General features: G+C 39.1%; 1 long non-coding RNA gene across 15 annotated transcripts in view; it reads right to left on the reverse strand.

Moving 5' to 3' along the window:
- Window positions 1-4,314: 4,314 nt before the first annotated feature.
- Window positions 4,315-15,440, reverse strand: part of LOC148224241 (uncharacterized) — a 47,584-nt gene continuing 36,458 nt past the window's right edge. For 13 of the 15 annotated variants that reach the window (XR_015802227.1, XR_015802222.1, XR_015802230.1 and 10 more), the window contains 2 exons: window positions 10,161-10,256; window positions 4,315-6,375 (listed from right to left, as the gene is read on the reverse strand). This is a non-coding gene — a long non-coding RNA (uncharacterized LOC148224241). Of the gene's footprint in view, window positions 6,376-8,110; window positions 8,201-10,160; window positions 10,257-15,440 lie in introns of all 15 variants that reach the window. The other 2 variants (XR_015802229.1, XR_015802233.1) reach the window with 2 other exon arrangements.

Here is a 15,440-nt window from a genome sequence, read left to right on the forward strand (position 1 = left end):
AAGGGAAGGGAAGGGAAGGGAAGGGAAGGGAAGGGAAGGGAAGGGAAGGGAAGGGAAGGGAAGTTGATTTAACACTTGTGCTCGAGGAACCAAGAATTTCTCAGTCTAGGAGATAACTAAGTGGGATGTGATGGAAATGTTTAAAATCACAAATGGTGTGGAGAGTTTTCAAGGGTTTTAACAGTGGAACAGTTAAGGGGAACACATGAAATAAACAAATGGGAGTACAAGAAGGCAAAATTATACTCTTTTCTCAGTTCATAAAGTGCTCTTACTCATTTGTACAGCATATTGTGGATGTTCACATTGATTCAAAGCAGTCCATGAAAGCTGTTAAAACAGAGGAGTCACCTCTGTCTCAGAAGTCACTGAGTTGCCAGCTGTTCTAAGGTGAGAAAGCACATCTGTAAAGCAATGCCCTGGGCTTGCACCATGTGAATTGCTGTACTAATCGACTTCAACTGATACCAAACAACTGGTGCCAAAATAACTTCATGAAAAGTGCTGAGGGAACATCAGCCTGTTAAAACTCCCTTAAACCTTTAGCTGAGTTTTGTACAAATTCTTGATAATGTCCTTTTTCTGTAGCAGGTGGTAGAGAATAGGTAATTTCTGAACCAGACCTCAGAAAATTAGCACAGATAGTGTCAGATCTTAAATGTTCTCTGGTTTGAAGAAGGTGAAATTATAACCACAACCCAGAATGGATGTACAAGCTGCAGAGCTTCTCTTTTGTCCTTGTTTTATACTGTCCCCATTGTATAAATTACCAAGGCTGGATCCTATGTCAGAAAAGGCAGCAGGACAGGAGGGTTCAAGTTCTGTGAAATGCAACCCTTAAAATTTCAAAGTGAGAATAAAAAGAGAAAAACCTAATTCTAAAGCTCAAAAAATAGTCTAATTGGAAAAATAGGTTAAAATATTGCAAGCAACTGTTTTCCATGGTGGTGCTATGCTTGATCTTGTAGTATGATGATAATGTGAGGGGAAAGAGTTAACTGGCAGACTTGCAGAATACATTTTCAGAGGAATAAATGATAAGGTAAAGGTTAGGTGCTCATTTTTTAGAGCTGTGGAAGTGGCAATAAAATGGCAGATGAAACTCAGTGCTGATCAGTGATACACATGAGAAGAAACAGCCCTAACTTTATATATGCAATAAGGCAACTAGCACTGGACAGGCAGCTATTAAAAGAGGGAAAATGCTCTTTCGAATGGTAATGCTTTTCTCAGATAAGAAATGTCCTTAGGTAACAATGTAAATGGAAATAAATTAAAACCTGGCTACTCCAATGTTTTGCACTAGTAAAGAGAGAAAAAACAAATAATTGCATGTCAGGATGTTCACTCACCAGGTTACACAAGGAGCATGAGCCTATTTTGGAACCAGCCTGCTCTCTGCTTATTATCTCCGTCAGACATTGCAAATATGCAAAATACTCTGGTCCGTGTTGTTTTTGAAGGATGGTTAAAGCAGATGGATGAATTGGTTTCGGTGAAAATAGAAACTGGCTTCTAATCTGGTCCTTTATTTTTTAAAGTGCTCTCTCTCTGAACCTATTTTTCTGAAGTTTAGTAAAATCTAAGATTCACATGCTTCTGCATTTCCTGTTTTTGACCAATAGAGGAAACAGAAACACTGAAATACTGTAAGATGTTATTTTTAAAATATTTACATTCAGCCAACCAGGAAGTTCTGGAAATCTTGCAAGAAGTCTAATCCTGTAGGCTATGTAATCCGAAAATGGTCGCACGAGTTTGTCCAGTATTTCAGGTATTTATAGTCCTATCTGATGAGGATCAAACATATAGAGAGAACTCTCTGTTAGTGTGAAAAAAAAAAATTTGGCATGTGTTGCCTGTGAAGAGCTTAATTCTCTGCTGGGAAATATGCAGTCACCCAAGCTGCAGCTGAGTGCCAAATGCCAAGGGGCCGTGGGGGAGGCTGGGTTGCCACACGGGATGGGAAGGCTTGGTGGAGGAAACTGGAGCTGCAGCTGAGGACACCCATTGCTCTCTGCAGGGTGGCAGGGAGAGCAGGATATCGGCACGGGAGGGATGGATGGATGGATGGATGGATGGATGGATGGATGGATGGATGGATGGATGGAAGGAAGGATGGATGGGTGACATGTGGAGCCCCAGTAAGAGGATTACTGGGCAGCAGAGGAGAAGCCATCAGCAGCAGTGCAAAGGCTGGGATCCTGCAATGCAGGATGTGTGTGGGACAGCAAGTCCATACATGCTGTGTAGCAGAAGGCAGAAGACCCAGGGAGCTGAGGAAAGTGAGATATGGAGAAAAAAGGATTAGACCAAGAGAATTTTGGACTCCAATGACAATGTTGCAATATATCCAAGGAGTGTCACTCTATAAAGGTGTGCCATGAGGTGGGCGGCAGTCAGGCAATGAGCCTACAGGGAGTGAATGTCAAAAGTAAATGTGATTTACTTTGAAGTATGATAGAGATCAACAATTTAGAATGGAGATATCCATCTTAGAGAAAGAAAGGAATGGACCAAAAAAAAAAAAAAAAAACAAGCCTTAAGTTTATGTTGCAATATTCAACTTTCTTCTTCTGTACTTCTGGCTTCTCAAGGGTATTCTGCTCCTTATCCTGCTGGAAATGGCTATTAAGAGTTGTCCAAGCAGGAGCAAAAAGTGCATCAGTGAGTGGTAGAGTACCAGAGTAGCTGGTATGTGAAAGCTGATATTAATTTAGGGATGGTACTTAACTGCCTGTGTATTTTGTGATTTACTCTTTAGTTCAAACTTTTTCATACCTTGATTACTGATGGTATGAATGTTAGGCTAAAGCAAGCCAATGAACTGTTCAGATATGTTTAACATATTGGAGGTGGATTTGCTTCATGTGACTGATGAAATGTATTCCATATTGTGAAATATCATATGTTTTAAACAAGTTTTTATGGGACTCTATATGGAAATCTCTTCTGGAATAGGATGAAGCCTGCTTTTTTCTATGGCATTAGTAAAACATGAGAAAAACATGAGAAACTGAAAGCACAATAAACCCCAGAACATTTTGTATCATTCACCAGAATAAATTTTTAAGCTGTTTCATCATCTTGCAGACCAAAAAATGTGCCTCACATCAGCTCCAATCTTGTGTATTTCAAAAAATATCTCTTGTAGGATTAATATGTATGAGCACATTGAACTGTCCTTCAGTCGGATATGTAGTGAATGGGAAGGGAAAAAAGGAGGAATTGTTTTTGTTAGTTGTGTCTAAATAACAATAAGAGAACTTGAAAATCCTATGGGCTCCCTAAAACTTGGGTAGTAAGACAACTAGCAGCAGGAAGCCACCAAATCCCTTACAAAAAGGTCCCCTGCCTTCACCATTTCTCTGGGAAGCACATTCTTGACTTCCTACTCAGCCATGCCTGTGAGGCAGAGACCTTCCCCTCTTGAATCACAGGCTATCTGGGATCTCTTTAGAGCCACTGCATCCACACTGCATTTCATTTCCAGGAAGCTGTCACAGATACCTTGAGTCTGTGAGATTATCACAGAGCTCATCATTACCAGTGCCTCAAGAGATGATATCTTCCCCTATTCATAGATATCAGTCCTTAATCGTCTGTCTGTGTGTGTATTTCACCATCGGCACAGCAATACACTCTTATGGATGGCGTTGAAAAGCAAGTCACTTCTCAGCTGGGATGTGACACACTGTTTGAATGCTGGAAAATTATCTAGCAGTGATAAACTTTTATACCTAGAGATTGCCCTTCCCACTACATACTTCATTGCTCATACTGACTCCTTCCAAATGACTTAAACTGCTGGAGCCACCACCAAACCACCAAACGTTCCATTTCAAAACTGCAGGTTCAACACATTGAGCAAGAGTTGCCTTCAGAGATGCCCCTGTTAAATAGTAAGGCCAGGCTCAATCAATATCTCTAAACAGCATTAAATGAGAATTAAACACCATGCAATTGCTTTGAACAGTAAAGTGAACTAGAGTTTCTCTCCAGTATTTGTTAAATTTTGTGTCAGTGAAAAGATTTTCTATAAGCTTTTTAATGAGCTGTACTTTCTGCATGGAAAAACTTTCACCAAATCTGTATTTATGCTATTATAAGTAATACACACAAATCAGAATAGTAATTCCTGTAATAATTAGGCTATAGTATATAGCTTTAATAAACATAATGACAAACATTTTTAATCTGTTCACAGTGGGGTTTTTTAAATAAATATTTTAAACAGGGAAGTAGTTATTTAAGGCAAAATACTATGGAAGAATTTTGGGAAAGAGTGAAAAACGTTAGAAGATACTAAGTGCATGAAAAATTATGACTCATGGTTTTATTGCCTAATAATAAACTAATACAAAGTTGCTTCAAATTTACAAAATGCTCTCTGAAGTTACAGGTCTCCAGAGACCCTGTCACAAATCAGAGATATTTTGATAAGGTGAAATGGAGAAAGAGATGTGAAAAGACAGAATAGAACTATTACCAGTAAGTATGAAACCAATTAGCCATCTATCAGTATGTAAATAGACTATCCTATGTATCAAATAACCATGCCACGAATCATTATTTGCTTTTGTGCTCAAAGTAGAAGTCGGTAATGACTCTCAACAGCATTTCAGGCACTCATTGCCTGCTCAGAGGCAATATGGTAATATTAAACACAGAGGAGACAATGGCAGTGGGCAGTCAGTAGGGTACAGTGTGGGCAATGCAGAAAAACTAGGATGGAGAATTAAGAAGGCATTGGTTGGGCTTTGGAACAACTGGAATTTGATATGGGGGAGGAGGACTTTGGTGAAGAGATTTAAGACAAAGACTCCAAAGTGTGGGAATTGGCTTTGTATGCAGAAGCAGGGATTTGAATGTCAGGGAAACCAAAGAGGTGGAGAGTGGGTGCAGTGGGTGTCAAAGCAGGTGATGGTTCAGAGTTTTTGATCACAGAACCACCAAGTGATTAAGGATGAAAGGAACCACCAGTGTGGTCATCCAGTCCTGCCTCCCTGCTCAAGCAGGGTCATCCTAGAGCACATTGCACACAATTGCATCCAGACGGTTCTTGAATACCTGCAGTGAGACAGACTCCACAGCCTCTCTGGAAAATCTGTTCCGGTGTCCAGTAACCCACACAGTAAAGAAATTTCTCCTCATATTCAGATGGAACTTTCTGTGCATCAGTTTCTGCCCGTTGGCTCCTGTCCTATTGCTTGGCATCACTGAGAAGATCCTGGCTCCTCTTGACACCCCTGATTCAGATACTGATAGTCTTTGATCAGGTCCCCTCTGAGCCATCTCTACTTGAGGCTGAACAGGCCCAGCTCCCTCAGATGTGAGATTTTGTCAGCAATAGAGAGATTTTACATATTATCTGGACACAGATACGGCAGAAGTGTAATGCAGGCTGTATGCGTGGCTGGAGAGTAAGTCAAAGACTGTCCTCAGTTATAAGTCTCAGTGTCAGAGAAAATAGTGGCACAGATAGTGTGGAAGACATCAAAAATATTTGAGGAAATATGAGGGGCTTGTTTTTTTGTTGGAGACAGGCTAAGGTCCAGGGTTATGTGGATGAAGATAAGATAGGATGATACCTAGCAGAAATAAATTTCTGAGCCATTGCCTCTTAAGTGAGGCTTGTTACACATTTGGCTGAAGGAAAAGTTTGTGCTAAAAAGAGACATAAGGAAAGAACTATGAAAACAAAGACAAATATTACTTTGTGGTGGAGAGGATGTCTAAAGTTCTCCAAGGATACATGAAGGTCATGATGATAAAAGCTCAGCAAAGGGTTTATTGAGAACAGTTCTGTGAGATTAAGGAAGTCATAAACATCTCAGTATTGGATCACTGGGGATGAGTTAAAGCAGAAATTGATGGAGAAGTTTAATACTCAAAGTTTTGTCATGCAGGAAGAACACAGAGTTGGAAACTATCTTTAAGAAATGGTCAGTGGATGCATGCAATGGAAAGTAAGCAGAAAACTGGGGAAATAAGAGACAGCAAATATGGCTGAGAGTGGTGGGAGACAACATGAGCAGAAGATATCTGGAGGTAGAAAAGAAGAAAGAATAAAGTAAACGACAAAACCAGAATTGCACTCTTCGTTGCAAATTAACCACGGCTGTATTGATCAGTTTCATTTTCACTCTGTAGCAGAGTTAAAACTTCCATCTGTGGAAGTCCCTGGGATGGGGAAAGCCTAACATCCTTTCCAAATCAACAGAATTTTCCTGACTGAGAAGGTAGCAAGTGTTTTCTGTAAGTGGATATATTTCACTGTTCCCTTCACTGGTATCTTGAGTAACAATTGCTGGCATTTTGTCCAGAAATCAATTTGTTTCCATATGAAGTTTCATAAAACAGGGGTCTTTTTGCCTAAAGGAAAGAAAAAAAATTAAGCCAGTGTTAGAAGGAGTCTTCTCATTGAAAATGGACATGCATATTAAAACCTAAAGCTGAGATGCTTCTAAAACCTCACAATTTCTAAACATACATTGAAGACAATGTATACAAGGCACAAAATCAGGAACCCAGAAATTTTTAATCATTGATTCACATATTCAGAAATGAAACACTGCTCCACTGGCTGTCAGATGCACCTGAGAAGCACCACCTTTGTAAAACTGTGGCACTCCACCTGAGGTGTTAGGAGAGAAGAATAGCATATCCAACTGAAATTACAGGAAGAACTACGGGCAAAATGTAATGAGATGATCAGTGAATGCAAATGAACCCTCTCACTTATGACTGTGATAGAATGACTTCTCTGAGTAGTACAAAAATTTCACATAGGTTTTTAGGCCAATAGATAAGAGCATATTGCTAATTTTAAAAGACAAATTACTTGAATAATTATCCTCCTCTTTGAATATTTTCTTAATTACTCTCAGCCATATCTTCAGTTTTAAAGCAGAAAGTTAAGTGTAGGACTGACAAGCTAGAACATGTTAAAACTCTGCAGGTATCCAAGTCAGAGCTGCTGATAACTGTAGGACCGGTATGTGGGAAAACTTCCATTTACTTTCTAGATTAAAAAAAAATAAAGACCAAAGAATCAGGCCTTACATATTAATTATTCAAAGCTTACATTTTTGTACTGAAGAATCAACCAGCTGAGGGTGTGCATGTGTGTGTAAATATACAGATAGCCAGGGGAGCAGATAGAATAAAAATGCTTTTTTTCTTTACTGGCCGAAGTAGAGACTTTTCTGTCCCTGATCTCCAGGAGGTTTTGCTCATACAGCACCAACACCAGTTGTTAGCTGTCCCTGACAGTGGGCTGAAATGCACCAACATGGCAGGAGCTGGGGACAGGTGGCACTGAGCAGAACAGCTCTGCCACACAATGATACACTTGAGCTTTGACAGAAGACTAACCCAGTGTCAATCATCCTGTCTTTGCCTATCAAATGCACATCCTTCCAGAGGCGCCTGTGGTTGACACTGGCACCCCAAACATAGCAAAAGGTTAATGCAATGACATTTCAGAGATGACACATTGTCAAAGGCCCAGCAAAAATAGCAGAACCAGGCTGTGTTTGGGAAAAACTGGTGTGTTTTACAGGACACACAGGGCGACAACATTCCCAGAGGGGATAGGTTGGATAGAAATACCCTTGAAGGACCTTGTTCAATGAAATCAGGAGTTGGGAATGGATAACAGCATAATAAGATCTGGCCAGGACCCTGAGGTTCTTTCTTTTCCCATCTGTGGAGAAACAAATGTCCTTTTGCCAGAGCTCTGGCTAACCTTTGCCAGAGAAAAGTGCAGGAAATAGAATGGCAAAACTTTTGGAATCTACAAAGCAAGCCCTCCATTTAATTACAGGGATTTCCAGGGCAGCTTATGACTATAAAATGTATAATAACTTATTTTCCTTCTTAGGTAAAGATGTGTGGCACTCCCACCCATTTTCAAAAGGGATAATTGACAATTAAAATATTTCTGGAAAGGCAAAAACTGCATATTTAGAAAGTCATATTTCAATATGTATCCCTACCCAAACAGATGCTATGTGCATATTTTAGCGTTCAATTTCGGTTGCTCCCTCCCTATCTCCATACATTTTACATTGTTTCCATTTTTCCTCTGGCTTGGTTGTTTTTTTACCTGTCTCGTGTAGAAGGGCCCCTCTCCTGGCATCTTCTTCTAATCTCACCTCAGTGAAATGCAATGTGAACATTCATATTTGTCTCATTACTGTGAAGAGCAAGTATGTTGGGAAGAAAGTCAAATTATTTTCTTTGTCCCTGATCATCAGCAAAAGAGAAATTGGAGCTGGGACTTTTCTATCACTTCCCATTGACTACAACTAAGCTCTGTTGACCTATTGCAGTTACAGATAAAGTCAGTATGTCTTATTCATTTATTTGTTATTTCTCTGGCTTGTTTGTTTGTTTGTTTTTGTTTATTGGAACTTCAGTGCTGTCTGAAGACATAATAAAGTCATAGGCAATCACTGGGGCTAATGGTAGAAGAGGAAGCTATTTCAGAAAAATTTGGGAGGTGAAATAGAAATCAAAATGTCCGGTGATAAAGGCAAATAAATTTTATAAAAAGAGCAAGGTTAGAAGGCAGCTGTCTCTTCCCTGGAGACACTGGCAAGGATTTAATGGCTGCTGTTATTGAGCCTGAGCTTCTTTTCCTTGGCATCTGGAGTAAAACTTCCAGTGACCTCAATAAGAGTAAGATTGGAGTCAATATAAACTCTTAATGTTGTCTCCTGCAAAGCAAAGTGCCACAGACTGGCCTTGCTTTGTGCACTGATCATCAGCTACTTTATCCCACCAATGTACTTTTAAAAATGCAAATATTAGGAAGTGTAATTTCCATTCTAATGAGTGTTCCTACTTTAAGAGATAAGCCCAAGCCAGATGTTCATATACAAAAATTGCCCTTGAAATATAGGGTAATGTCTTGTTTTGACAAGACATTACAATATGCTCCGTGGTCAAAGGAGACAAGTGGTCTATCCCTGGGAGGAAATCCCTTCCTCTGGTCTAGGAAAAAAATTCTCATTCTAGGAGGTGTTTTGCCCTTTGGGGTTGCCCAGCTCTCTTGCTTGGCTATGGAGGCAGTCTGAGCAATGCACAGTCCAAACACCTAAGGTGTAGGCACTAACATTCAGGTGAATTAAATCTTAACCTGTACTGAAGTTCCACTACAATGAATTTTCATCTCCCACATTCATCACCTTTCATGTCTTAATCACTGTCCTGTAATAAGATTTTTGTTTACTTCTATCACAGAAACATCTACAGGAGAAATTTCTGCATCTTCCAACAGTTTTTCTTTCTTCCTCTTTGTGACAATTTCAGAAAGAGAGATCATCATCATTTACCAGCCAAGGATCTGTTGATTAAACTATTTAATTAGACATGAAGGCAGGGAGTTATGTCCACACAGCACATATATAGCTGGGTGATGTGTGTTCATACCAGTGGATTATTTTATTTCCACATGTGTGGAACAGTGTACCTTAACAGGTGGTATAAGCATGCTTAGAGTCCTACTGGTAAGAGAAGTGTGGAAATTCTTATTTCTCAGTCTTGCTCCAGGTCTGAAGGCATTGACAGTGGCCTTGTGCTTACCCATTTTTCTGGCGAAAATATTCATGTTGTAGGTGACAAGGAACTGTAGAGGCAGGCTGCAGTTCAGTATTCACTTTTAAGGATAATATTAACACAAAAATATCCGGCATCTAAAAAAGTTGATGTCTATCCTCAAAAAAATCAAAACGTTTCAACTAAAATCAGCCCATCTGTCAGGTCCAAGCAGGAGAGATCCAGTGGTATTCTTGGACCTATTTACATTTAAGAAATTGGAAATTATGTTCCAGACTAAAGAATACATTGATCGCTCTCTTCTCGTGCTTGCTTATGGACTGAGAGATCTACACAATTAAATTATTGTTCCTCAGGAGATGATTCATAATCTCTAGAGTCAATAAAGTTTTACATAGCTTCAGGTTGAAGGCTGTACACTAGCAGTAAATATTTTCTCTCTGAATTATGGAATGTTTCTATAACTCAGCTCAACATAATTGAGGTGTTAAAACTCTCCTTCTTTTATGTTTGTCTTTGTCTATTCTGAAATAGTCATGAAAGTTTGGTAAAGGGCAGGTTGCCCATCCTTGTGCACAAAAAGATTTATGACTTACCATTTGTTTCTTGAAGAGAAACTGTTCTGGCTGCTGAACAGTTCTTCAAGGCAAGCAGAGGGCATTTCTGAGCTTCATGGGCTTAGCTTGCTGAACCTGCAGGTCACAGATGCTCTTGTTTCAGCATTTCATTGTCATGAGAAAAGTGACAGAGTTAAAGGTCTAAGTCATTTGCCCTAATCAAAGTGTTTCCACTGGATTTTCCTGTTTGTGTTTTATTAAGCAGTGCATTTAATTTTGGAAGGAACATTTCAGGGTATACATTCTTAAATTTTGCAAACTGATTTTGGAAAAGAAAAAAGCCCTTGTAGGACTATTCAGCCAAAGAGAGATTTTTTGGTGTAAGATGAAATCAACCAAATAAATAAGGCAACGTGCAAAAAGAAGTTTATAGCTGCTCTCCTCATTGACAAAAAAACCCAAGAGTTATAATGTAATTATAGCTTTATGTCGCTTTTAGCAGGGCTCTTGCAGCCAGTTACAGTCTCCTGTGTCTGTTCTCAGATGTGCTTACACAGTCTACATGTGTTCTGGGCCTGCATTGCAAGCACCAGGATCATCTCTAAATGAAGGAGACATGACTGTGTGTGCCATGTAGAGTCAGTTTTCCCTGGGTTGTTTACTCTCTACGGATATATTATAATGATTAACTAGAAAAGCTGCTACTGAATGAATGTGTAACTTATGTGTCAGGATTTGGGATTGTGAGCTTCTCTTCAGGGGCTGTGAAGCAGTCGGATGCTGCCTGAGAAGACTCTTTGGACCTTACCAGGCCCTGAAATTCTTGGAAGAATTCCTTGGCAATGGCTGAGAAACTGGGTACTTGTGCCTGTTCAGTCTTCCAGAGGGTGGTGTTTAGACAGACCCTTTATTGTGTCTTGTTTATGCATTTTTTTGGTCTGCAGAATATCAGGAATCTTTTAGACTTAGCAATGAATTTTAACTTTGAGTCGCACTGCAAGGAAGTGAATGCAAGTGCCTTTATTAATACAGATTGTGCAGCTGGACAGATGTAATGGCATGAAAACAGCATGCTGCTAACTTGCTTTTGAAAAGAAACTTGAAAGAGTTTGTATACAGTGTGACTATTACATTGTACAAAATTTTCTTTTGAAGAGATGAAAAAAATATTGTTATGCTTAGGATTTTCATCTGCCTATTAACCATTCCAAATACAGTCCTTGTTAAATATATGGGATGGCAAGCTTTTTACAGAAGGAGCTTCTTTTAAAATTGCTCAGGCACATAAAAGGTTGCCTTATTCTACAGACTAGATGTCAGCTAACTCAGAACATGATTTTGCATTAGGATTAATTAATATTATTTTTCACAGCCTGTGTAGCAATTCTTTTCTGTGTATACAAAGAAAATGTATGCATAATTGAAACACTAACTTAGAGGGATGTAGTATGCAAAATCCACTACAAGGTCAAATCCAGCCCAAACTTCCTTTTTCCTTTTCATTAATATTTTTAGAAGGAGTCTTCAAACTTGTAGGTGGTGACTCAATGGGATTTGATATGAAGATGTGACACCTCATCTTAAATTCCTTAACCACATTTCTTAAGTTGACAGGAATGTCAGGAAGTGTGCCTGATAAGGCTTGCTGTCCTCTCCGAGCTGACTAATCATACATGAAGTCTTGGCAAGAGATAACCAGGTTACAGTAGAGCCAAAATGACATCACATCAACTCAATTTCATATCCTGTAGACACCAGTGCCTATCACCACTCCAGGTTGCTAACATCCTTGACACACAAATGGTATTTTCAGTCTCCGATGTCCCCCTTTTACCCTGTGTCTGTCACTCTGGGGTAAATCAGGAACAAATTTGTCACTAAATGTAAAGAACCATTAACTCACGGACACTTTGTCATCTGAAGCATAATTTTCTGTGCACGGCTTGCCAATCCCTGAACTCTAGCTATTTGCATAACAGTTTGCTGTACGAATTTATGACGGAGGATAGTGCTGAACTTGTTAAAATTCCATGTGAATCTCAGCACAGAAAATGGACTGGTGCTTTAAATCTTGGAGAGTTGTTCACATCAATAATGAATTTCAAATAATTTATTCACTTCAAGTGTAAGTGGTTGGCATACAGTCCTTACAGCTGGTTTGTTGAGATAATTGATTTCCATATAGTTTAAAGATGGGGAAAAGAAACATATGACAACTACAGCAGGTTTCGAGGCAATTGTGAATGCCATATCAGTTTAATTATAGCTCCATCTTTAGCTAACATGGGTTCTGTCCTATTGGAATGAAAATATCCCAGCAACTTGAAATGTAACAGTGATGAATTTTTTATGTTCTTCTACCTACCTTGTATGCTCGCTTAGGGCACTGTTACAAGTACACTTCTAGCTTTTTTCAGTGGATAGTTAACATGACATGCAAGACTGGTCTGCATGACACAGATAACTCAAGGGAATAGCAACAAAGTAAATGAGATGCATTAGTATCTGGATGTGAACTGGGGGATATAAGTTCTCAGAACTTCTTGTTTAATTTATAGAATTGGTTTTTTTCCCCTGTGCATAAGATTTCAGAACGGTAATCGTATTCAGGAAATGAGTTGTTCCCACTTCAGGTACTAATATCAATATGTAAAAGATAATCATTAACCAGATGTACTACTCAGCAGTGCCTATTATATGTAAGCAAGCTAGCTGAGGTGATAAAAGAAGCTTTTACTTAAACTGTAGTTATATTGACCATGGAGACACTGGGAAAACTGTGAGGTTTTTTGTTTTGGTGGGATTTTTTAATTGACCCCTCTATGCATGAAACAAGGGCTTAAAGAAACAAAGAGTGTAATAAAAATTTGCTTTACAGCTATGAAACACCCCCGTTGCTGAGGTCCTATCTGGCTGCCCCTACGTGGGACCATTTTAAAGGAGGTGAGCTGCACCTCCATATTCCCACAGGGAGGACATGTAGAGGAGCAGAGAACCAGGACTGCTAGAAACCCCAAATATCATTCCATTATTTCCTTTCAGATAAAAATTGATTCACATAAATTGTAAGTAGAGGACCTTTGTTTCATTCTTACTCCATTAATTCCTAAGTTTCATGGTGTAGTAAAAAAAATAACAGACAGAGTGTCCAGTAAACTTTCAAGCAGTCGGGAATTCCTTACTCTGTTGTTTCTACTTCACCTGATGTAACTTCCCTGATTACAATCAGGGTCCTGTGCTTAAGTTCCAATGTTAAGTTGAAGCAATTCCTGTGGGCTGAGGCCATAGTTTTGTTTCAGTTTAATAGAAAAATTATGAATATATCACAAATATTTTTTCTGGAATCTGAGTATGCTGGAATAAACGAGAAAGGACTCCCCTCTGAAATGAGTTATAAACTGTAGTGGTGAAATACAGGCTTCAATGGTCTAGCTTGATATTGATGGCACAACATTCCCTGCCATTAACTTTTTTTAACATATATATACAAACTTTTATTTTGACATTGTTAAAGACCAGAAAGCTCCCCTCCAGCTTCCAAGATTTCTTTAGGGGTAGCTGTTGAGGAACTGCAATTTAAGGCAAAATACTTGGTAAAAAAAAGAGAAAAGCCCAAGTCTTCGGATATTTACTTCCAGCTCCAATTCCAGAATATTAGATTTCTTTTAAAATGAAGCACAACAAGTAAGATGCTCTAAAAGATCCTGCAGGTCGCTGACAGTCACCATATAAATATTTTGGGATACACAATTGCATTACAACTTTGCTCCCTGTTTGTGGCTCAAATATGTAGCTTTGATTCTGTAAGTGTGCATTATGAACACATATTCATAATTTGGGGTTGGAGCTTGGACTGAGTCTTGTCCCTGTGGGGAGCCACACCAAAACTATCTTATCTGTCTTAAAGACAGTAAAGACAGTTCTGGAAAAATGACCAAGAGCTCTGGGGACTTAAAAAGCACAAATTGGCACACAGATGCATTAACACTAGAAAGAGTTAAGTAAAAAAACTATAATGGGGGCTCTATGCAGAAGCAACTCTCTCCAGCATCTGTTTTTACCATACAGCAGACAATTTTGATTGCATAAGAAATGCTGGGGGTTGATTCTGTTTGCAAGAGGTTCCTGAAATGTATCAAGAAGTGGAAGTGAACTGGAAATTGTAACAGAGAAATCACCAAAGTACCACCAAGACTTCCTACAGGAGAACAAAGTTGCAAAAATACCCTTTCACTGTTAAATACAGGCTCAGGTCTTGTTGATATGCCTGGAGTGGCTTGTTATGGGCAAGCAGGAATTCTGCCAATGGAGATAAGATAGCCAAGTGTGAAATCTACTAGAAATAAAGGAAGTATTCTGCAAAAGCACTGTGCCAAGGGATTTAACCTTCTGCAACTCTGAATGTAGTCAGGTGAGTGGCACACTCTAACTAATAGATGCCAACATATTTTTTGTGTTTCACACTTTCACTACATATTTCAGGTTGCATTTTTGCCTCCCAAACTGGTGAGCTAACTTGAATACTATATAGATAGAGGAGACTGACACTTTCCTTTTTAGTCATTGACAGTAATTCGTAACACCCTGCTTCCTCCCCTCAGCCTTCACAGGGAGAGAAGGGAAGAGCTGGAAAACAGAATCTCTCAATCTCCAGTGATGGATGCTTGCATAGCTCATTGACTTCAGAGGGGATGTGGCCTGTCCAATCATGTAGTAACTTTAGTAGCTTTTAGGACAAATTTTTGTTAGGCCTCAGAGTACCTGATTTACTTGCTATTCTCAGCCATTGAACAGCCATATCCTATCCCAAAGGAAAAGGCTTAAAATCCCAGAGGTATATGTTTTCAAATATCATAAAACAACATTCCTTGTGTGCCATTTTTGTGTAAAACTTGTCACTATATCTAAGAAAAATAACACTATTAATTCTGTATTTTAAAGTCTACATAGAATACAAGGAATTGCACATAAATTTTCTATGACTTCCAAGATATGACATAAAGTGAGTCAGTGACAAGACTTTGTCCCTCTTGGAGTTAGTGATAAATGCCCTTGAATGGTTTGAATCAGATTCCAGACTTCCACCTCTTATTTGTGGTGATGAAAAGTATTTCTTGATATCCCAGACCTGCAACTACAAGGTAGAACATGTCTTTTCAGCTTTTAGAATGTGCTGTGTACCATGGCAAGCTGTCAGGCATGCAACAGGGTTAATCTTTTGGGAAGTCATTGGATAATTATACCCACAATTAGGAAAATTGCATTCAGTAAAAAAAACAACTTGGGCGCATTTGTTGCTTTCCTTGCTGAAGGCAACCC

The sequence above is a fragment of the Sturnus vulgaris genome, chromosome 3 (assembly GCF_052056855.1).
Source record: "Sturnus vulgaris isolate bStuVul1 chromosome 3, bStuVul1.hap1, whole genome shotgun sequence".
Classification (NCBI taxonomy): Eukaryota; Metazoa; Chordata; class Aves; order Passeriformes; family Sturnidae; genus Sturnus; species Sturnus vulgaris.